We start from the raw sequence: 22,658 nt of genomic DNA, 5'->3' as shown, positions 1-22,658 counted from the left end.
CCGAGAATGACTGACCCGGCCCCGTTAGTGGCTGATAAAAATCTGAGCTGGCCCCACCAGTGGCCGATAACAACTTCGCAGTAGCATCCGAGAGTATGAACCACGGCATGCCGGGGGTACGTATATTCCATGAAAATTCTTGTTGACATATGATGAGAGCACAAAAGTGCGATCTACACGCTGCTTAAATTAGTATTACTGCTAACATATAATGATAAACTCACTGGATTAATATTATTTGTGTTTGGCACGGATTATCATAAATTAGAGATAGAATACACATTGAGTAGGCCTGTTAACGAGCCGAGCCGAGCCCGAGCTTGGGGAGGCTCGGGCTCGGCTCGTTTCACAGAACTCGGGCTCGGGCTCGGGCTCGGGCTCGGTACCGAGCTCTGTATTGAGCTCGAGCTCGGGCTTGTTTGGTAAAAGAAAAGCCGAGCCGTCTATCTTCCACGAAGCACCCTTGATCCAGCATCCCGTGTGTCCATTTGAACAAGTTCATCACAACCTTCCGGAGTCCTCCCACGTGCAATCCATGCGCCTACATCTCCATGGATCGGCATCCACACCCTTCCATATCAACCCATCTTGACATAACATCTCACCGCATCCAAGCTTCCAAATCAGCCTCCCCATTCTAGCCACCTCCAAGCCATCCTTCTTAGCGGATCCACGTCCTCCTCCCAGCCTCCCGCAGCCGTTCCGGGCATTCCATTCCCAGCATCCCGCGGCCAGTTCGCAATCAAGCCTCCCGTTTCAGCATCCCGCAGTGCCCAAGATGCCGTGATCCCAACGATCCCACATCCGTTCCTCCCGTGGTCCAAAGAAGGAAGTCGTCCGGAGCGATCCGCCCAGCATCCAACCACTCCTTCCGTTTCGACTTCATCCGGATCCCATTCCTCCCAGCAATCCCGCAGCCAGCTCTCTTCCGGATTAGCCTCCTTCCCAGAGCGCCCCTTCCGTGGTCCAAAGAGGGAAGTCGATGAAGCTTCCGGAGCCGTTCCAGCCGCAACCAAATCTCTTCCATGATCAACGCTTCCAGCATCCCGTGAGATTAGGCGTGAGCCCAAGCATCTAGCCGTCCCCCTCTTCCGGATTCGCATCCGCCCACCAGCGCGCTCCCAGGGGATCCATCACCAGGTGAGAGTTGGCCATATAAAGAGGGCCATCGGCAGGGGCTAAGGGGGGAGGGTGGAGTGCTCGGCTGGTCCAAAGAGGGGAGGAGATCTGAAAGAAAAAGGAAAACAGAGCCATGCTCTGTTTTTGACAGAAAGAGAAATATTAAAAAAAAAGCCCACCGAGCGTGCCATAGGAGGAGTTTTCTGATTTTTTTTCTTTCTTCCTTTGTTTTTATGTTTTATTTTGTAGAAGGAGGAAGCATTAGGCTTCCAATCTTCACTTTATTTTTATACTTGTCCTTTTATGCAATCCATAAATCTCTTTTTATGCAATCTATATTCTAAGTTTCAGTTTCTGCAATTTATTTAATGTGTACTGGAAATCTTATTTAAATATTTTTCTTTACTGTTTGACCGCTACTCTGCATTAGACTTCGATTCCAAGTATCTGTCTTTTCGTTATTTTCAAATAGAAAACATTCTCTGGTTGACTAGAGAATCATTCAACGTCCCCGAAGTAATATTTTTTTCTTATTATTCAAAAATTGGTTTTGAATCCGAGTGAATATTTTGATCTTTATGCAACTCCAATCGCCTCCCTGTGGATCGACCTCTTACGATCACTATTATTCAAGTAGAAAAGGTAAGAGTATAATTAATTTAAAATTTTGTTTGTTGGTTCTAACAACGATATGTTTAGTGCATTTTCAGGTAAACAGAAATTCGACAACAAAATTTTGGCGCCGTCGCCGGAGAGGCAAATCGTGAAGCAAGAACGATCACGAAGATCAAATCGAATTTTGGATGCCCGGAGTGAACGCACTCCGGTAATAAGTTTTTTTATTTTTATGTTTTTTGTTGTGATTATTTTTAGTTAATAATTTTGTAGTTATTAAATTTTAAAATTTGAAATTTAAAATTTTGAAAAAAAATTAAAAATTTTAAAAAAAATTCCAAAATTCTAAAATTTAAAAATTTAAATTCAAAATTTGAATTCTAAAATTTGAAATTTGAAATTTAAAAAAAAGAAAAAAAAAGAAAAATTTTTTTGCTTGCTCATTTAACCAGTACAACCTAATGACATTTCATAAACTTTAAAAAAATCATTGAATATTTGCTGCATTTAGTATTAAGCATTTACATAAAATAATTTAAGGGCAAAACCTATTAAAAAGATAAGGTTGGAAAGTCATTACCTGTCCTTACCCCAAAAATCACCTCCTTGCATACATATTCTAAGCTAAATTAAATTAAAATCAATTAGACGTTGGCTTTAGAATTTTCGAGCTCAATTAGGCTCTTAGAAAGAAGCAGTTGAACGCCACTCAAGTGAGAATTTAGTAATTGGTGATGTCTAGGAAAGTTTTACAACAGTGAGAACTGTTACGGATATTGTGGTACTAGTGTATCCCTTCTGGCACCACCACACACTCCGGAACTTTTCTGGTCATTGGTTACTGGATCGCTTAACTGGTAAGCTCAAGCTTAATCTAGAAGGAAGATTAGGAGCTATCTAATCTAGGAGAGAATTTCAGAAACTTTTTAACCTGATAAATCTTTGTACAACTAGATTAAAAGCTACTAAACTTTCTTTAATCTCAAGATTAAAGAGCCAATCCGTTGTGTGGTGTTTGATTGTGGTCATCTTGGTCTAGCCCTTCTTCTTCTCTTTTAGGATTTCGTTTAGGAGTCGAGTCTAATTAATTGTGGATAATGTATGCATGGTAGAAGGTCATTAAGGGATAAGTTAACACCATTTAACCCAGAGGTTGGAAAAAAATATCGTCACATCCAACAAATTATTGATCAACCACCAATCTCTACAATGGGTGATCATATTAGAACCCTGAATGAATTATTCGCTCCTGCATCCGCTAATCCACCTACATGCATAGTGTTGCCAATAAATAACGCAGCCCAATTTGAAATTCGGGCTGCGACAATAAATATACTACCCAAATTCCATGGGTTTGAAAGTGAACAACCCTACATTCATCTAAATAAATTCATGACAATTTGTCAAACTTTCAAAAATCAAAATTTAGATGAAGAAAGTGTAAAATTGAGATTGTTCCCAATGACCTTAGAGGATCGAGCCGCGACATGGCTATATTCTCTGGTCCCAAATTCCACCACAACATGGGAACAACTATCTAGAAAGTTTATGGCAAAATTTTACCTCATGATTAAAACAGAAAAAAATAAGGATGCCATAAGAACTTTTAGAGAAAAATCTGAAGAGGAATTTTTCCAAACTTGGGAACGATTCCATGACTTGTTGGTCAAATGCCCACACCATGGGCTTGACAAGGCTGATCTGGTCCACTTCTTTTATAAAGGACTACTTCCGACACAAAGAAACATGATCGAGTCCATGCACAAAGGTAGGTTCATGAACCAAACCCCGGATCAAGCCTATGAATTTCTTATTGACTTAGCCAAGAACGCCCAAAATTGGAGTAGCTATGGTGAGGAAGTAAATAGAGATGAGTTCGGATCTAGAAAACCAGGTAATTATGAAATAAAAGTAGACCCAGATCTCAAAAATGTCATGTCCAATCTGGTGACTGGAGTGAACAATTTAAGTAAAAAGTTTGATGCTTTCACTATTTCTGCTAGTTCGAGTTCATATAAAGAGTCAAATCCCATCATGAAAGTGGATCACGAGTCACATAGTTTGTGTGTCTTATGTAACAGTCCGGAGCATCTAGTGGAGTGCTGCCCTAATCTGCCCACCATAAAAGACGAGCAAGCAAATACTCTAAATTCATATAGTGCCTTCAAGAAGCCCATTCCCAATTCATTCAGCCCAGTCTACCATTCCTGATAATAGGTTCCACCCAAATTTTTCATACAAGCAAAATGAACCTATTCAACATCAAGGTGGTCCACCAGATTTTCAGAGTAACTTTTTCAGGATAGGTCCATCACAAATGAACCAACCTTTGGTTCCATCTGTACCTCCTTACAATACCGATGAGAGCACAAAAGTGCGACCTACATGTCACTAAAATTAGTATTATTGCTAACCAATAATGATAAATTTACTGGATTAATATTATATTTGGGTTTGACATAGATTTTCATAAATTAGAGATAAAATGCACATTGAGTACAAATTTGACTTCAGAAGGATCCCTTCCCAGATCCGACCCGGTTGAAGATCGGGTTGGGTCCGAGTCGGGTTCGGATCCGAGTCGGGTTTATATCTTTTGTGCTTTTGGGAAATAATTTTGGGCAAATCTAATTTGGCCATATCATAACTATGAGGTGCTGGGTGACCCATGACTTGAAAGACTTGCAATTGACCTCCAGTCAGAACAGATGACCCGTGATTTCATTTCCTTCTCCCACTGCAGCGTAATCCAAGCACAGCGCCCAGCCAACCCGTCCGCCACATCGATCCCAAATGCCCGTTCGAATGGCATCCAACTGAGTCCGCGTGTGATCGCCTCCTCCCAACTTCCATCCGTGAAGCATTCATCCTGCAGATCCCTCCTTCCGCTTCATCAACGCCTCCTCCCAGCGTCCGCCTCTCCCGTGAGCTCAAGCATCCAAGGATCCCGAAAGATTTTCCAGCCATTTCTTCCGCCCATTTCAAATGCAGCCCGTAATCCCATGGATTGACGCCCTCTGCCTCCACGCGCGCCTCCTTCCTTCCGCGACAGCATCCCGCGTTTCCTCCTTTCCAGATCAACGTCCTCAACGTCCGCCCTCTCCCTCCTTCCGTTTCCAATCCAGCACCCATCCACGATCGGCTCTTCCCCGTCGATCCCGCGGCCAGCCTTCCGTTTCTTCTCCAGCCAGCGGATCCCATTTGCAGCATCCCTTCCGCCCGTGATTCTCCCGGAATCCCAGCGCTCCGCAATCACCGTGCTGCCAGCTCGTCCCCAACGCGTCTCCAAGGGTTATAAGAAGAGGGGAAGAAGGCAGGAACAGGGAAGAGGGGGAGGAAGGTGAGCTCGGAGTGGTGGTGGCTGGTGGGTCCAAGGGAAAGCTCGGTTTGGCCAAGAATAGGGGACGTTCTGTTCTTGGAAAGAAGAAAAAAAAGAAGAAAAAGAAGAGTAGTTTATGTTCCATCGTGGGAGAGAAAGGAATTTTCTTATTTTTATTTTATTTTTTTATTTGCAGAATAAAGAAGCATCAGGCTTCATGTCCAATCTTTCTTTTTACTTTTTGTAATTAGTTTTCTTTTCATGAAGTCAAGCAATTTCCTTTCGTGCAATCCTTGTTCTAGGTTTCGTTTAATTTCTGCTTTTTATGCAATACATTAAATGTTCCTTTATGCAATTTGTGTTCGCTTCAATCTTCTTATCTTCATCCATTTTAAGTTATGCCAAAGCTTTTCTTTTCCATTAAATATATAAATGCTTTTCGAATTTAAGTACCTGTCTTTCCGTTAATTTCAATTAGTAAATCATTCCATATCCCCAACATAATGTTTTTCTTTTATTATTCAAAAATTGCTTTTGAATCCGAGTGAACGTTTTTATTTTTAAGCAACTCCAATCGCCTTCCTGTGGATCGACCTCTTACAACCACTATTCTTCGAGTAGGAAAGGTAAGAGTAAAATTAATTTAAACTTTGTTTGTCGGTTCTAACAACGATCTGTTTAACATAATTTTAGGTAAACAGGAACCGGACGAACAGAATTTTGGCGCCGTTGCCGGAGAGGCAAATCAAGAAGCAGGAACAAACACGAAGATTAAATCAAATTTTGGATGTCCGAAGTGAATGCATTCCGGTAGTAAACAACCACCAGACGACAAAGAAATCAATGAAGTTGACATGATTGAAAGTCTGGTTCAGGAGACTTTCAATCAAACCTATAATAAGGACCCTTTAGAGGCTTACCTTGCCCATTTCGAGGAAGGGGTCGAGCATGCACTCGCTAGTTCTGTTCTCCTTATGAGCATAGATCGTCATCAGCCGACTGTTCTTCCTCGGACTCTTCCAAAACCATTCTTAGATAATGGTTGAAAAAAAGGGGATCGACATTTTGTCTGGCTGAAGACATAAAACATAGCGCTCTTGGGAGGCAACCCAACATGTAAATATTATAGAAATATATATATACAAAAAACTAATAATAATAAAATATTTAATAATTTTCAATAAATTGCTAACATGCAGGTTTGGAGGTTTTTGGCCCCAGTTGTCACTTTACCCATCCATATCAGGTAACTTCTCCTCTGTCCTATTACTGCTTTAAATCTTCTTTAACATTGAGGACAATGTTAGATTTAGGTATGGGGGTGAGAATATTTTTAATTTTTTATGCTATTTAAAAAAAAATTAAAAAAAAGGGGATTTCAAATTTTTAACTCAAACTCTAATCTTTTTGGCTGTACAAACTAGGAATTGCTTTGACAATAGCTTTGAGTTAAGAAATATGATAGCAGTTCTAGCTTGAGTTTTCGTCCCACCTATCTTCTGCTAACATAATACAAGATGATTTAGCACCTACACGTAAGCACATGAATAGTGGGGTATGTATACTTGCAACTAATATGAATACTTTTAATCTTCGGGATAATTTAAAGTTATATGTGTGATGAACACCCTAACGAAAAAAAAAACGGACAAAATAAAATAAAATAATAAGTTTATTTTAAGTCTTCTCACTGAGTAATCGGGCCTCTTGCCTGGCAAGCAGCGAGTGTTCGCGTAAAAAGGTGAGTATGATTGAGATTAAACTCTAAGTGATTAATTTGGCCTTGAAGCCTAGTTAATTTGAGTTATTAAGCCTGTTAGGGTGTCTCTACACCTACTGCCCTGAGCCATCTGGATCGGGAGTCATTGGCCTAACACTCGCTACATGGGTCAGCTAGAAAGCTTAAAAAGGCTAGATATTGCACAAGTCATTCTTCTTAGCATCCAGTTTGAAATATATATATATATATATATATATATATATATATATATATCTGGGGTGTTTATTGTCATTTAACTATAGAAAGTCTTGAAAATTGGAGTAATCATGTTGGAAGTAAGTGAAAGCCACTCATTTATATGATACTATCTTGCACCTCTCTACATTCTTAACTTGTTAGTAGATAGATGGGGAGTAATGGAACTTGAGTTAGAGTTTGCTTAAATATGATAGCAATAAGTCTTTATTGTCCTTGCAATTCTAAGTTCATACAATAATACTTGTTCAAATTTTGAGTAAACATTAGAAAACCCTGACTAATGAAGTTTGTGGGTAACTTCACTACAAACCCTCACGAGACAACACTCGTCCACTAGGGTAACCTAGGGGTTTAAAGGCTTGTTGCACATGCTAAGTGCAATCGTGACTCCCTACGAAAATGGGTACATATCTTAGTTGGTGTATTTAGCTTCAATTTAAAAATAAATAAATAAATAAATAAAAAGAGAAAAAATCATAAGTTAGACTACATCTTTTTGTGCCCTCATTTTATCGTTTGCTGGTTAATTGCTAGAGACTAGCAATAAGCTAGTTGGGGGGTGTGATGAGAGCACAAAAGTGCGACCTACATGTCACTAAAATTAGTGTTATTGCTAACCAATAATGATAAATTCATTGGATTAATATTATATTTGGGTTTGACACAGATTTTCATAAATTAGAGATAAAATGCACATTGAGTACAAATTTGACTTCAGAACGATCCCTTCCCAGATCCGACCCGGTTGAAGATCGGGTCGGGTCCGAGTCGGGTTCGGATCCGAATCGGATCCATTTCTTTTGTGCTTTTGGGAAATAATTTTGGGCAAATTTAATTTGGCCATATCATAACTATGAGGTGCTGGGTGACCCATGACTTGAAAGACTTGCAATTGACCTCCAGTCAGAACAGATGACCCGTGATTTCATTTCCTTCTCCCACTGCAGCGTAATCCAAGCACAGCGCCTAGCCAACCCGTCCGCTACATCGATCCCAAACGCCCGTTCGAATGGCATCCAACCGAGTTCGTGTGTGATCGCCTCCTCCCAGCTTCCATCCATGAAGCATTCATCCCGCAGATCCCTCCTTCCGCTTCATTAATGCCTCCTCCCAGCGTCCGCCTCTCCCGTGAGCTCAAGCATCCAAGGATCCCGAGCGATTTTCCAGCCATTTCTTCCGCCCATTTCAAATGCAACCCGTAATCCCATGGATTGACGCCCTCTGCCTCCACGCGCGCCTCCTTCCTTCCGCGACAGCATCCCACGTTTCCTCCTTTCCGGATCAACGTCCTCAGCATCCGCCCTCTCCCTCCTTCCATTTCCAATCCAACACCCATCCACGATCGGCTCTTCCCCGTCGATCTCGCGGCCATCCTTCCGTTTCTTCTCCAGCCAGCGGATCCCATTTGCAGCATCCCTTCCGCCCGTGATTCTCCCGAAATCCCAGCGCTCCGCAATCACCGTGCTGCCAGCTCGTCCCCAACGCATCTCCAAGGGCTATAAGAAGAGGGGAAGAAGGCAGGAACAGGGAAGAGGGGGAGGAAGGTGAGCTCAGAGTGGTGGTGGCCGGCGGGTCCAAGGGAAAGCTCGGTTTGGCCAAGAACAGGGGATGCTCTATTCTTGGAAAGAAGAAAAAAAGAAAAAGAAAAAGAAGAGTAGTTTATGTTCCATCATGGGAGAGAAAGGAATTTTCTTATTTTTATTTTATTTTTTTATTTGCAGAATAAAGAAGCATCAGGCTTCATGTCCAATCTTCCTTTTTACTTTTTGTAATTAGTTTTCTTTTCATGAAGTCAAGCAATTTCCTTTCGTGCAATCCTTGTTCTAGGTTCCGTTTAATTTCTGCTTTTTATGCAATACATGAAATGTTCCTTTATGCAATTTGTGTTCGCTTCAATCTTCTTGTCTTCATCCGTTTTAATTTATGCCAAAGCTTTTCTTTTCCATTAAATATATAAATGCTTTTCGAATTTAAGTACTTGTCTTTCCGTTAATTTCAATTAGTAAATCATTCCATATCCCCAACATAATGTTTTTCTTTTATTATTCAAAAATCGCTTTTGAATCCGAGTGAACGTTTTTATTTTTAAGCAACTCCAATCGCCTTCCTGTGGATCGACCTCTTACAACCACTATTCTTCGAGTAGGAAAGGTAAGAGTAAAATTAATTTAAATTTTGTTTGTCGGTTCTAACAACGATCTGTTTAGCATATTTTTAGGTGAACAGGAACCGGACGAACAAATACCCCTATCCCACAACAATCTTCACCATTAGAAACCATGATGGCTAATATGATGAAACAACAACAAGATTTTATCCAACAATAACAACAGACCAATATGACCCAAACCCAGACTAACCAATTCCATGCGCAAGCAATTGCAAAACTTAAAGTTAGTCTGAGCCAAATAGCAAAGTCTCTAGGGGATAGGAAGAAAGGTGAACTACCTAGTCAACCAGTGCCTAACCCTAGTAGACAATAAGGTCAGAGAGGTCAGTATCAAATCGATTCTAATGAAAATCCGACCCATGAAGTCCAGGCAATTACCACTTTAAGGTCTGGCAAGCAAGTGGACAGTAAAGTCCAACTTTCTGAACACGTAAAAGAAAATAAACATGAACCCAATAAGAACCCTATTCAAAAGAGGGGTCAAGAACAGGACAAACTAGAAAAAAAGAAAGAACCCATAGAAACATACAAACCTAAGATTTCCTTTTCTAGTAGACTTTAGGACTCAAAGAAATAATCTAACTTTGATGAAATAATGGAGGTTTTTATAAATGTTCAAATAAATATACCTTTTCTTGATGCCATACGACAAATTTCCTTCTATACAAAATTCTTGAAAGACCTTACCACGGTAAAAAAAAAACCAGCATTCCTAGGCAAGCTGTTATGGCTGCACAGGCTTCATCTCTCATTCAACAACAGATTGCCCCAAAATATAAAGATCCTGGTTGCCCTACCATTGAAATAAAAATAGGAGAAACGATCATTCAGAGAGGCCTATTAGACTTAGGAGCAAGTATAAACCTGTTATCCTATTCTGTCTACACCGAACTAGGTTTGGGGGAATTAAAGTCCACAAACATTACTTTGTCATTAGTAGATAGGACTGTGAAGTATCCTAAGAAAATTGTAGAGGATGTAATTGTAAAGGTGAATGAGTTTTACTACCTTGTGGATTTTGTAGTCCTCAAAACTGAACCAGTGAAAAATCCAGGTAGTTATATCCCGGTAATTCTAGGTAAACCATTTTTGGCCACTTCAAATGCTGTGATCAGTTGCAGAAACGGGATAATGACCTTAGCATTTGGAAACTTGACCGTCCAGCTCAATGTCTTTCACAGTAGTAATCAACCATCTGAGATGGACGATTTAGAAGAAATTCACATGATTGAGAATATAATCAGCAAGTCCTTCGAGGAATCAAGTTATTCTGATCCACTAGAAAGATGTTTGGCCCAATTCAGTCAAGATTGTGAGGAAGGAGAGTCGAATCAGGAGGTTAATACATTGTTAGATTCCATTCCTATAATGGATACTAGCAGATGGGCTACTAAATTTGAATCATTATCTATACCTGAATCCCAGCTAGTACCTTCATGTGTCAAACCTCCCTAGCTTGAACTTAAAGATCTGCCTGAAAACTTAAAATATGCATTTTTCGGGGACAACAACACCTTACCTGTTATTATTGCATCAAATTTAACTGAAGAACAGGAAGAGAAGTTGTTAAATATCCTTCAAAAAAATCAAGAAGCGATCGGCTGGTCTATAGCTGTTATCAAGGGGATTAGCCCTTCTGTGGTCCAACATAAAATTCATCTAGAAGAGGATGCAAAAGTCTCTAGAGAACCACAAAGGCGACTTAACCCAGTCATGAAGGATGTGGTTCGAGCTGAAATCATTAAACTCTTAGATGCAGGGATTATATATCCTATTTCTAATAGCCAGTGGGTGAGCTCAGTTCAAGTCATACCAAAAAAATCTGAAATTACTGTAATTAAGAATGACCACAATGAATTAATCCCAACTCGAATCCAAACTAGATGGCAAGTATGCATCGACTACAGAAAGCTGAACGCCATGACTAGAAAGACCACTTCCCATTACCCTTCATTAACCAAATGTTAGAACGACTAGCTGGCCACTCTCATTACTGTTTTCTTGTTGGTTATTCTGGATATAACCAAGTTCCATTTGCACGTGAGGATCAAGAGAAAACCATATTCACCGGTCCTTATATCACTTTTCCCTATCGTCGCATGCCTTTTGGGTTATGCAATGCACCGGCTACATTCCAGTGGTGTATGATGAGCATTTTCTCTGACATGGTGGAGAAATTTTTAGAAGTTTCTATGGATGACTTTTCTGTATTTGGATCTAATTTTAATGAATGTTTGCATCACTTGACCCTTGTTGTAGAATGATGTAAAGAGAAAAATTTAGTTCTTAACTGGGAAAAATGTCATTTTATGGTTCAATCAGGTATTGTTTTGGGACACATTGTGTCACAAAGGGGAATTGAGGTGGATAAAGCCAAAGTAGAATTAATTGCTAAGTTACCACCTCCCAAAACTATTAGAAAAGTCAGATCCTTTTTAGGGCATGCGGGTTTTTACCGCCGCTTTATCAAGGATTTCAGTAAATTGTCGAAATCCTTATGTGATCTGTTGGCGAAAGATGCTATTTTTAATTTTTCGCCGATTTTTATAACTGTTTTCGAAAGACTGAAGTCTGAACTAACCTCAGCACCCATCATAAGGTCTCCTGATTGGAATCTGCCATTTGAAATCATGTGTGATGCATCCGATTATGCCATAGGTGCTGTCTTAGGTCAGCGAGTAGAGAAGCTTCCCCATGTTATTCATTATGCAAGCAAAACTCTGAATGACGCCATGTTATTCTAAGAAAATGGAATTCCTACGCGACTAGGGTTTCTAGTAGGTACTGCGGTCTCACCAATCTACATGGCACCTCACCTAACAGTTATTGGTGACACATAGATGGATGAGTGTACAACTCTTGTACAATGTTTCTCAAGCATGTTGCAGTGCAACTTGGTCTCTAAGCCATGAAGACCTCACTTAACAGTTATTGGTCCCATTTCTTAGTTATGTCAGACCCACCGTATAACCGTAGAAATAAAGTCGTCATTGGGTCCTCACCTAACAGTTATTGATGCCCAACCCCATCTTTACCCTACAACATCTCATGTCTATAGAGAGGTCCAGCCCTCCGATGCAACTTGCCCACTGTATCCAGCCGAGACAAATCAACATCAGAAAGACCTTAGCAGCTCTACTACAGTGGAAGACCTATTGACTTAATATTGGTTAATCAGGTCTTAGTGTTTGCAACTTGAGCTTTTCATAAGAGATAATCGAACAATTGGCCAGGTAAGCAGGTGGGAGGCTCCCCTTACTCAGAAAGTAAGGTCCTAATTAAGTAACCACCTTTCATGCTTTCCTAGACACCAATTAGATCAATTAATCTAATATGACTCGCTCATGTTGGTTCACTCTCGACTTGATTGAGGAGGTTTTAATTTAGGTCTCAATTGGGTTTGCTACATCACATGTAAACCTATCTACCCCGCTCTCATTCACATCACATGCAAACGGCACATCACAGGCAGTTATAATCGCAGCATCAAATAAAGCTAAACTTTAAATAGGTGATGATCATGGATTCTAATTAGGTCATATTACAAGCACATGCACGTCAATCGATCAATTGGTCTTCAACTCTTGAATTGGTTCCAAGCCTCCTTGATTCGATCCTTGATCAACTCCTGATCCCATCGCCATCAACCACTTAGATCGCCGTTCATTTCATGCGTTGTCTTCAACTTGATCGTTGACGTACATCACATCACAGAAATACAACCAGATATAAAATAAAAATAATAATAAATTACATCCCCTTTTAGGAGGCACGCAGGCCTCTCAAAACATCAAATAAGATGCATGCAAGCATCTGAAAAATTACATGACATTACAGATCACATCACAGGTCATTACATTTGATACCAAAAGGGTTTGAATCCTATGATCATCACCACATGCAGCAATTATAATTTTTAGATCTGAAATCTAATTGATTATTTCATGACATAGGTTGCTGATAATGCTAATCATGATTCTAAACCTTGTAATTTCATTAACAATGCAATTAGAATCATCTTTTTATCACATAAAAATCAGCACAAAAATCAGCACCCTAGAAAAAATCTGCATGCAGAAAATTTTCAGCATGCATAACCATTTAAATTTCATATCTAATAAGCCTATTAATAATTAATCCTTACCTTAATCTACGATGCCTAGGCTCTGATACCACTGTTGGAAACCCGCCCATGCCGCAGAAAATTAAAAAAAAAAATTTCAGATGCAGCGGAATAGGCATGCGCGGGATCAACCGTTCATCGCATGAACGTTGTTTAAAAACCATTCGTAGATAGATAAGGATTAAAAACTTTTAAATAACATTAGAAGATCAGATCATCACCTTGTGCGGGTAGATGATCACCGCAAACTGATGATCGTGGTTTTTGGATGAAGGTTCGCTTGAAGCCGTTCAAGTGCCCGGCCTCTACGGGTATCCACACGAAGCAGAAACCGATCCAAACATTCCAATCTCCCCAGGGTGCTAGCTCCCTTGCAGAGATATGTTTTTGATGGCTGATCACCTCCCTTTCAATCAACTCTTGATTGTGCTTGGGAGGAGGAAGAAGAAGGAGGGATCTTGAAGAAGAATCAAAGCACCTTGCAGCCCTTTTCTTTCCCCTGCGTTGGATGAAGCAAAGGAGGAGGGAGGAGGCTACCGCCAAGCTTTGTTCTTCTCACCTTTTTGCTGATGGCGGCTGAAACCAAGAGGGGAGAAGGGTGGCCACGAGTTGGAGAGGAGGAGGGCTTCACCTATCATTAGGGCACCTCCTTTCAAAGCCTTTTAAAGGCATCTAGGGCTCTTATTTGGTTTAGTCCAAATCATGAATCAATTGGGTTCAATCTATGCTAGTCCTAATCCAATTAGAACTTGAATGAACCATGACTCAATTGAACTCTTCAATCCTAATCTAATTAGGAGTCATCTTGATTCATTGGATTAATAATTAATTGGGACTTAAGAAATCCTAATCCAATTAGGACTTGTTTAATTCTAGTCCTAATCCAATTAGGACTCTAATTTGAATTCGAAGTCCTAATCCGATTAGGACTCTAGGAATCCTACTCCAAGTAGGAATCCAAATTTAATTCAAAACTTCTAATCTAATTAGGATTATAGGAATCCTACTCCAAGTAGGAATCCTAGTCCTACTACAAATAGGATTTCCAGTCCAAGTAGGAATCCCAGTCTAAGTAGGATTCCTAGTCCTAATCCAATTAGGACTCTACGAATCCTACTCCAAGTAGGACTCTTGTTTTAAGTCCAATTAATCAATTCCCTTTGTTCCTTATTCAACTTATTATCAATCGAATTGATTACTTGTGATTCCTAATCACGATTCAACCATCGGATTGGTCAATGCCTCTAGTGTGTGTGACCCCATAGGTTCTACTCTGACTGGTAGTGAGATATATTGTGATCTCTATCACAATATCATTGAAAACTCCTTTCAATGGGTCGGAACGATTCTAACTCTACTCATTAGGGTTTATCGATCATCAAGATAATCCCTATGAGTTCCACCATCCACTAGTGACACCTAGCAGCATGTAGTGGCTACCCAGCAGAATAGAATGATGAACCTCTAGGCGCAGTTATCATGTGATACAGTCCTTCTATCGTGGATCCCTACAAGACGGAGGTCATGGATAACTCGTCAAACCCCTTCGTCTGTCATATGTCAAGATTTATTCGACTTAAGTTCGAGAGTGGAAAACTCTTTCTCCACTATGCAATCTGCCCCGGCCGAGGTCTTACGAACTCAGTCTTATAAATCACATAGGATCTCTCCTTTTCTATCAAGGTCGATAGATTCCTTATAGGTGCATACCCTACTCCTACAATGAACCTACTGCAGCCAATCTACACTGCATGGACCCATATGGCTAGAGACCATGTATATGTGCAGTCAAACTACAATAACCTTACTGTGAGTAGCCGAAGCATCGCAGGTCAAAGGACCAGTCACACTACTGCAACATCAAGCAAGTCACTGACGAGTGGATAGACGTCCAAGTGACTTCTTGTCTTGGTCACGCTCAGTACCCTTGTTCTTAACAAGCACCTGCACTATTACTTCAGTGTCGCCACACTGTGGACTCGAGTCTCGTCCATCCATAAGGAAAGCAATGTGTGCACTGATCGGATCGATCACCATCCTTGTGATGATCCATTGATCAGGAGCATTCAAAAATTAATCAATGATGCATGGCTCAAATTTTTAACTCTTAAGAATACGCATCATCTTATTAATTCTTGGACGATTCATAGACACATAAACAATATGAATAAAAAGATGCCTTTATTTATTCAATAATAAATAGTCAAGTACAAAATATGTCCCTAGAATTAATAATGTGTCAGCCAAAATTGGCTTCTAGGGCATACATCTAACAATCTCCCACTTACACTAAAGCCAATCAGTCATATATCTTAGTCCCATCTTCTCAAGGTGGGCTTCAGTATTTTGTTGACTTAGCTGCTTAGTGAATGGGTCTGCCACGTTGTCCGCGGAGTCTACTCTCTGCACCTCGACATACTTCTTCTCAACATAGTCGCGTATGAGGGGGAAGCGCCGCTCTATATGTTTGGACTTCTGATGAGACCTTGGCTCTTTAGCAAGAGCTATGGCGCCATTATTATTGCAGTAGAGTGTTATGGCATCTGATGACATTACATCCAACTCTGCAATGAATTTCTTGAACCAGAAGCCTTCTTTAGCAGCTTTAGAGGCGGCGATGTATTCAGCTTCTGTAGTAGAATCAGCAATGATCGGTTGTTTAGAACTTTTCCAATTCACCGTACCACCATTGCACAAGAACACATATCCAAATGTTGACTTCCTATCATCGACATCAGTCATGAAGTCTGAATCTGTGTACCCTTCTACCTTTAACTCTGATGATCCTCCAAAAACCAAGAATAAATCTTTAGTTCTTCTCAAGTACTTAAGAATATTCTTCACAGCTGTCCAGTGTTCTTCACCTTGATTCGACTGATATCTGCTTGTGACACTCACAGCAAGGGCTATATCAGGTCGTGTACATAGCATGGCATACATGAGGCTCCCTATTGCCGATGCATAAGGGATCTTGCTCATGCGTTGAATCTCTTCAGATGTGTTGGGGCACATCTTCTTGGAGAGATGAATTCCATGTCTTAGGGGTAAGAGACCCCTTTTAGAGTTTTCCATGCTGAACGTTTTCAGCACTTTCTCTATGTACATTTTCTGTGATAGGCCAAGCATCTTTTTAGATCTATCTCTATAGATCTTTATTCCCAAAATATAGGATGCTTCACCAAGGTCTTTCATGGAGAACTCTTTTGACAACCAGACCTTGACCGAGGTTAGCATGGGAATATCATTCCCTATCAGGAGGATGTCGTCCACGTACAGTACGAGAAACACGACAGCACTCCCACTAACCTTTTTGTAAACACACGGTTCCTCTTCGTTTTTGATGAAATCAAACATTTTGATTGCATCATCGAAACGAGTGTTCCAACTCCGAGATGCTTGCTTTAGTCCATAGATGGACCTTTGCAGCTTGCAGACCTTGTGATCTCCATCACTGGAAGTGAAACCCAAAGGTTGTTCCATATAGATATCTTCATCAAGATATCCATTCAGGAAAGCAGTTTTCACATCCATCTGCCAGATTTCATAATCATGAAATGCTGCAATGGCAAGCAATGTTCGGATGGATTTAAGCATGGCTATAGGTAAAAAAGTCTCTTGATAGTCAATGCCTTCGCGTTGACTGTACCCTTTCGCCACTAGCCTTGCTTTATAGGTCTCTACCTCTCCATCCGAACCTATCTTCCTTTTGTAAATCCATTTGCATCCAATAGGTACAATACCTTCTGGTGGATCTACTAAGGTCCAGACTTGGTTGGAATGCATGGAGTCTAACTCTGACTTCATAGCTTCCAACCATTTCTCGGAATCGATATCAGATATCGTCTCATCGTAGGTTTTGGGATCCTGTGTGTGATCCCTATCTCCCACTAGGAACATTTCCTCGGTATCCTCTTCTAGTATACCTAAGTATCTATCGGGAGGATGGGAGACCCTACTAGATCTGCGAGGTGGTTGAGGGATATCGTGTACTGGCTCTGTATGAATGGGTTCGATAGGATCCATGACTCGTTGCTTTTCAGAGACTTTCTCTTCAAGCTCAATTTTCCTCCCACTGCCTTTATCAAGGATAAACTGATTTTCCAAGAACATGGCATGACGGCTCACAAACACATTGTGATCCTCTGAGACGTAAAAATTGTATCCCAAGGACTCTTTAGGATATCCTATAAAACGAGCACTTATGGTCCTAGCCTCTAGCTTGTCCGCCTGTAGTCTTTTGACGTGGGCCGGACATCCCCAAATCTTAAGAGGGAACTCTATTCAGTAGATATTCTGCGGTAAGTAAGGCATCTCCCCAAAGAAACATCGGTAGATCAGTTAAGCTCATCATGGATCGGACATATCCAATAGAGGCCAATTTCTCCTCTCTGACACCCTGTTGAGTTGAGGTGTACCCGGAGGAGTCCATTGTGAGACTATGCCATTGTCCTTGAGATAGTTCCGGAATTCTCCACTAAGGTATTCTCCTCCTCGATGTAATCGAAGAGCCTTAAGGGGTTTTCCAGTTTGTTTTTCTACTTCATTTCTGAACCCTTTGAACTTTTCAAAAGATTCAGATTTGTGTCTCATAAGATACACATACCCATACCGTGAATAATCATCGGTAAAGGTAATGAAGTACGAATAACGTGTTGGGAACCCGCCCATGCCGCTGATATTTCAAAAATTTTTCAGATGGCAGCGGAATCGGCATGCACGGGTTCGACGTTCATCGCATGAACGTTGTTTCGAGACCTTTCGTAATTAGGTAGGAATTAAAACTTTTAAAATTATTAGGAAGATCAAATCTTCACCTTGCGCGGGTAGATGATCACCGCAAATCAGAATTCGTGGTTTTGAAAGAGGGTTCGCTTGAAGCCGTTCAAACGTCCGGCCTCTACGGGTATCCACACGAAGCAGGATCCGATCCAAGCTCTCTATCTCACCGGGGTGCTAGCTCCCTTGCAGAGATAGCTTTGATGGCTGATGTCCTCTCTTTCAATCAACTCTTGATTGCACTTGAGAGGAGGAAGAAGAAGGATGAAGAAGAGGAAGAAGATCAAATCCCTTCGCAGCTTTCTTCTCTTCACACGCGCTGAAGCCAAGGAAGAAGACCAAGAGGAGGGAGACGCCTCCTCTTCTTTTCCCCTTGCTGATGGCGGCTGAACCAAGGAGAGATGGAGAGGGGGTGGCCACGTGATGAAGAGGAGAAAGGGTCATCTAGGGCGCCGGCCCTAGTCCTCCTTTAATAAGGATGAAGGGCTCCTACAAGTTAGGAGCCTTGACAACTTTCCAAGAGGGGGCGCCGGCCCCCTCTCTCTTCATGTCGCACCTAATCAAGTGGAGAGGGGCTGATGCCCCTCTTACTTGGTTAGCCTAATCCTCTTCCAAAGAGGATTAGGTCCCTCTTTCATGGTTTAATCCTAATCTAATTAGGATTGGCCAAATTGGGTTTAATCTATGCTAGTCCTAATCCAATTAGGACTTGAATGAACCATGACTCAATTGAACTCTTCAATCCTAATCCAATTAGGAGTCATGTTGATTCATTAGATTAATAATTAATTTAGACTTAAGGAATCCTAATCTAATTAGGATGTATTTAATTTTAGTCCTAATCCAATTAGGACTCTATTTGAATCCGAAGTCCTAATCCAATTAGGATTTCTAGGAATCCTACTCCAAGTAGGAATCCTATTTTAATTCAAAATTCCTAATCTCATTAGGATTGTAGGAATCCTATTCCAAGTAGGAATTCCAGTCCTACTCCAACTAGGATTCCCAGCCCTAATCCAATTAGGACTCTAGGAATCCTACCCGAAGTAGGATTTGTGTTTAAGTCTAATTAATTAATTCCCTTTGTTCCTTCTTCAACTTTTATCAATCAAATTGATTTCTTGTGATTTCTAATCACGATTTCAACCATCGGATCGGTCAATACTTCTAGTGTGTGTGACCCCATAGGTTCTATTCTGACTGGTAGTGAGATATATTGTGATCTCTATCACTATATCATTGAAAACTCCTTTCAATGGGTTGGAACGATTCCAACTCAACTCATTAGGGTTTATCGATCATCAAGATAATCCCTATGAGTCCCACCATCCACCAGTGACACCTAGCAGCATGTAGTGGCTACCCAGCAGAATGGAATGATGAACCTCTAGGTGCAGTTAACGTGTGATACAGTCCTACTATCGTGGATCCCTACAGGACGGAGGTCATGGACAACTCGTCAAACCCCATCGTCTGTCATATGTCAAGATTTATTCGACTCGAGTTCAATAGTGGAAAACTCTTTTTCCACTTTATATTACTGCCCTGGCCAAGGTCTTAGAACTCAGTCTTACAAATCACATAGGATCACTCCTCTTCTATCAAGGTCGATAGATTCCTTATAGGTGCATACCCTACTCCTACAGTGAACTTACTGCAGCCAATCTACACTGCATGGACCCATATGGCTAGAGACCATGTATGTGTGCAGTCAAACTACAATAACCTCACTGTGAGTAGCCGAAGCACCGCAGGTCAAAGGACCAGTCACACTACTGCAACATCAAGCAAGTCACTGACGAGTGGATAGACATCCAAGTGACTTCTTGTCTTGGTCACGCTCAGTACCCTTGTTCTCTAACAAGCACCTGCACTATCACTTCAGTGTCCCTACACTGTGGACTCAAGTCTCGTCCATCCAGAAGGAAAGTGATCTGTGCACTGATCGGATCAATCACCGTCCTCGTGATGATCCATTGATCAGGAGCATTTAGAAATTAATCACCAATGATACATGGCTTAAATTCTCAACTCTTGAGAATATGTATCATCATCTTATTAATTTCTTGGACGATTCATAGACACATAAACAATATGAATGAAAAGATGCCTTTTATTTATTTAATAATAAATAGTCAAGTACAAAATTATGTTCCTAGAATCAACAATGTGTCAGCCAAATTGGCTTCTAGGGCATACATCTAACAATCTCCCACTTGCACTAAAGCCAATTGGTCATATATCTTAGGCCCATCTTCTCAAGGTGGGCTTCAGTCTTTTGCTGACTCAGCTGCTTAGTGAAGGGGTCTGCCACGTTATCCGTGGAGTCTACTCTCTGCACCTCTACATCATAGTCGCGTATGAAATGGAAGCGCCGCTCTATGTGCTTGGACTTCTGATGAGACCATGGCTCCATAGCTAGTGCTATGGTGCCAATGTTATCGCAGTAAAGTGTTATGGCATCTAATGACATTACACCTAACTCTGCAATTAACTTTTAATCAGAAGGTTTCCACTGCACCCTTAGATACGGCTTAATATTCAGCTTTTAAGGTAGAATCTATAATGATCGGTTGTTTGGAACTCTTCTAATTTACTGAACCATAATTGCACATATTCTGATGTAGACTTTCTATCATCAATATGTGTGCATCCTTCTACCTTCAACTCTGATCTTCTCCCAAAGACCAAGAACATGTCCTTAGTTCTTCTCAAGTACTTAAGACTGTTCTTCACAGCTATCCAGTGCTTCTTGCCTGGATCCGACTGACATCTGCTTGTGACACTCACAGTAAGAGCTATATCAGGTCGTGTACACAGCATGGCATACATGAGGCTTCCTATTGCCGATGCATAGGGAATCTTGCTCATGCGTTGAATCTCTTCAGATGTGTTGGGGCACATCTTCTTGGAGAGATGAATTCTATGTCTTAGGGGTAAGAGACCCCTCTTGGAGTTTTCCATGCTGAACCTCTTCAGCACCTCCTCTATGTACATCTTCTGTGAAAGGCCAAGCATCCTTTTAGATCTATCTCTATAGACCTTTATTCCCAAAATATAGGATGCTTCCCCAAGGTCTTTCATGGAGAATTCTTTTGACAACCAGACCTTGACCGAGGTTAGCATGGGAATATCATTCCCAATCAGGAGAATGTCATCTACGTACAGTACGAGAAAAACGACAGCACTCCCACTAACCTTTTTGTAAACTCATGGTTCCTCTTCATTTTTGATGAAATCAAACGTTTTGATTGCATCATCGAAACGAGTGTTCCAACTCCGAGAGGCTTGCTTTAGTCCATAGATGGACCTTTGCAGCTTGCAGACCTTGTGATCTCCATCACTAGAAGTGAAACCCAAAGGCTGTTCCATATAGATATCTTCATCAAGATATCCATTTAGGAAAGCAGTTTTCACATCCATCTGCCAGATTTCATAATCATGAAATGCTGCAATGGCAAGCAATGTTCGGATGGATTTTAGCATGGCTACAGGTGAAAAGGTCTCCTGATAGTCAATGCCTTCGCGCTGACTACACCCTTTCGCCACAAGCCTTGCCTTATAGGTCTCTACCTCTCCATCCGAACCTATCTTCCTTTTGTAGATCCATTTGCATCCAACAGGTACAATACCTTCTGGTGGGTCTACTAAGGTCCAGACTTGGTTGGAATGCATGGAGTCTAATTCTGACTTCATAGCTTCCAGCCATTTCTCGGAATCGATATCAGATATCGCCTCGTTGTAGGTTTTGGGATCCTGTATGTGATCCCTATCTCCCACTAGGAACATTTCCTCGGTATCCTCTTCTAGTATACCTAAGTATCTATCGGGGGGATCGGAGATCCTACTAGATCTACGAGGTGGTTGAGGGACATCGTGTACTGGCTCTTTATGAATGGGTTCTATAGGATCCATGACTCGTTGCTTTTCAGAGACTTTCTCTTCAAGCTCAATTTTCTTCCCACTGCCTCTATCAAGGATAAACTGATTTTCCAAGAAGATGGCATGACGGCTCACAAACACATTGTGATCCTCTGAGACGTAAAAATTGTATCCTAATGACTTTTTAGGATATCCTATAAAACGAGCACTCATGGTCCTAGCCTCTAACTTGTCCGCCTGTAGTCGCTTGACGTGGGCTGGACATCCCCAAATCTTGAGATGACCCAGACTTGGTTTCTTACCATGCCATATCTCATACGGTGTGGTAGGAACGGATTTAGAGGGAACTCTATTCAATAAATAAATTGCTGTAAGTAAGGCATCTCCCCAAAGGAACATAGGTAAATCAGTGAAGCTCATCATGGACCTGACCATATCCAATAGGGTCCGATTCCTCCTCTTTGATACCCCGTTGAGTTGAGGTGTACCCGGAGGTGTCCATTATGAGACTATGCCGTTTTCTTTGAGATAGTCCCGGAATTCCCCACTAAGGTATTCTCCTCTCCGATCTGATCGAAGAGCTTTAAGAGGTTTTCCAGTTTGTTTTTCTACTTCATTCTTGAACTCTTTGAACTTTTCAAAGGATTCAGACTTGTGTCTCATAAGATACACATAC

At 41.0% G+C, this 22,658-nt stretch overlaps 1 long non-coding RNA gene across 1 annotated transcript; it reads left to right on the top strand.

Annotated features, from left to right (window-relative positions):
- The first annotated feature begins 437 nt into the window (after positions 1–437).
- Positions 438–7,027, top strand: LOC149751627 (uncharacterized). Its single transcript, XR_016397892.1, has 3 exons — positions 438–1,140; positions 1,830–1,945; positions 5,747–7,027. It is a non-coding gene; the product is annotated as an uncharacterized LOC149751627 (long non-coding RNA).
- Positions 7,028–22,658: the final 15,631 nt, after the last annotated feature.

The sequence above is a fragment of the Phoenix dactylifera genome, chromosome 11 (genome assembly GCF_051530095.1).
Source record: "Phoenix dactylifera cultivar Ajwa chromosome 11, Ajwa_hap1_PhDact_Kaust_v1.1, whole genome shotgun sequence".
Lineage (NCBI taxonomy): Eukaryota > Viridiplantae > Streptophyta > Magnoliopsida > Arecales > Arecaceae > Phoenix > Phoenix dactylifera.
This window is presented reverse-complemented; position numbering and strand designations above follow the sequence as displayed.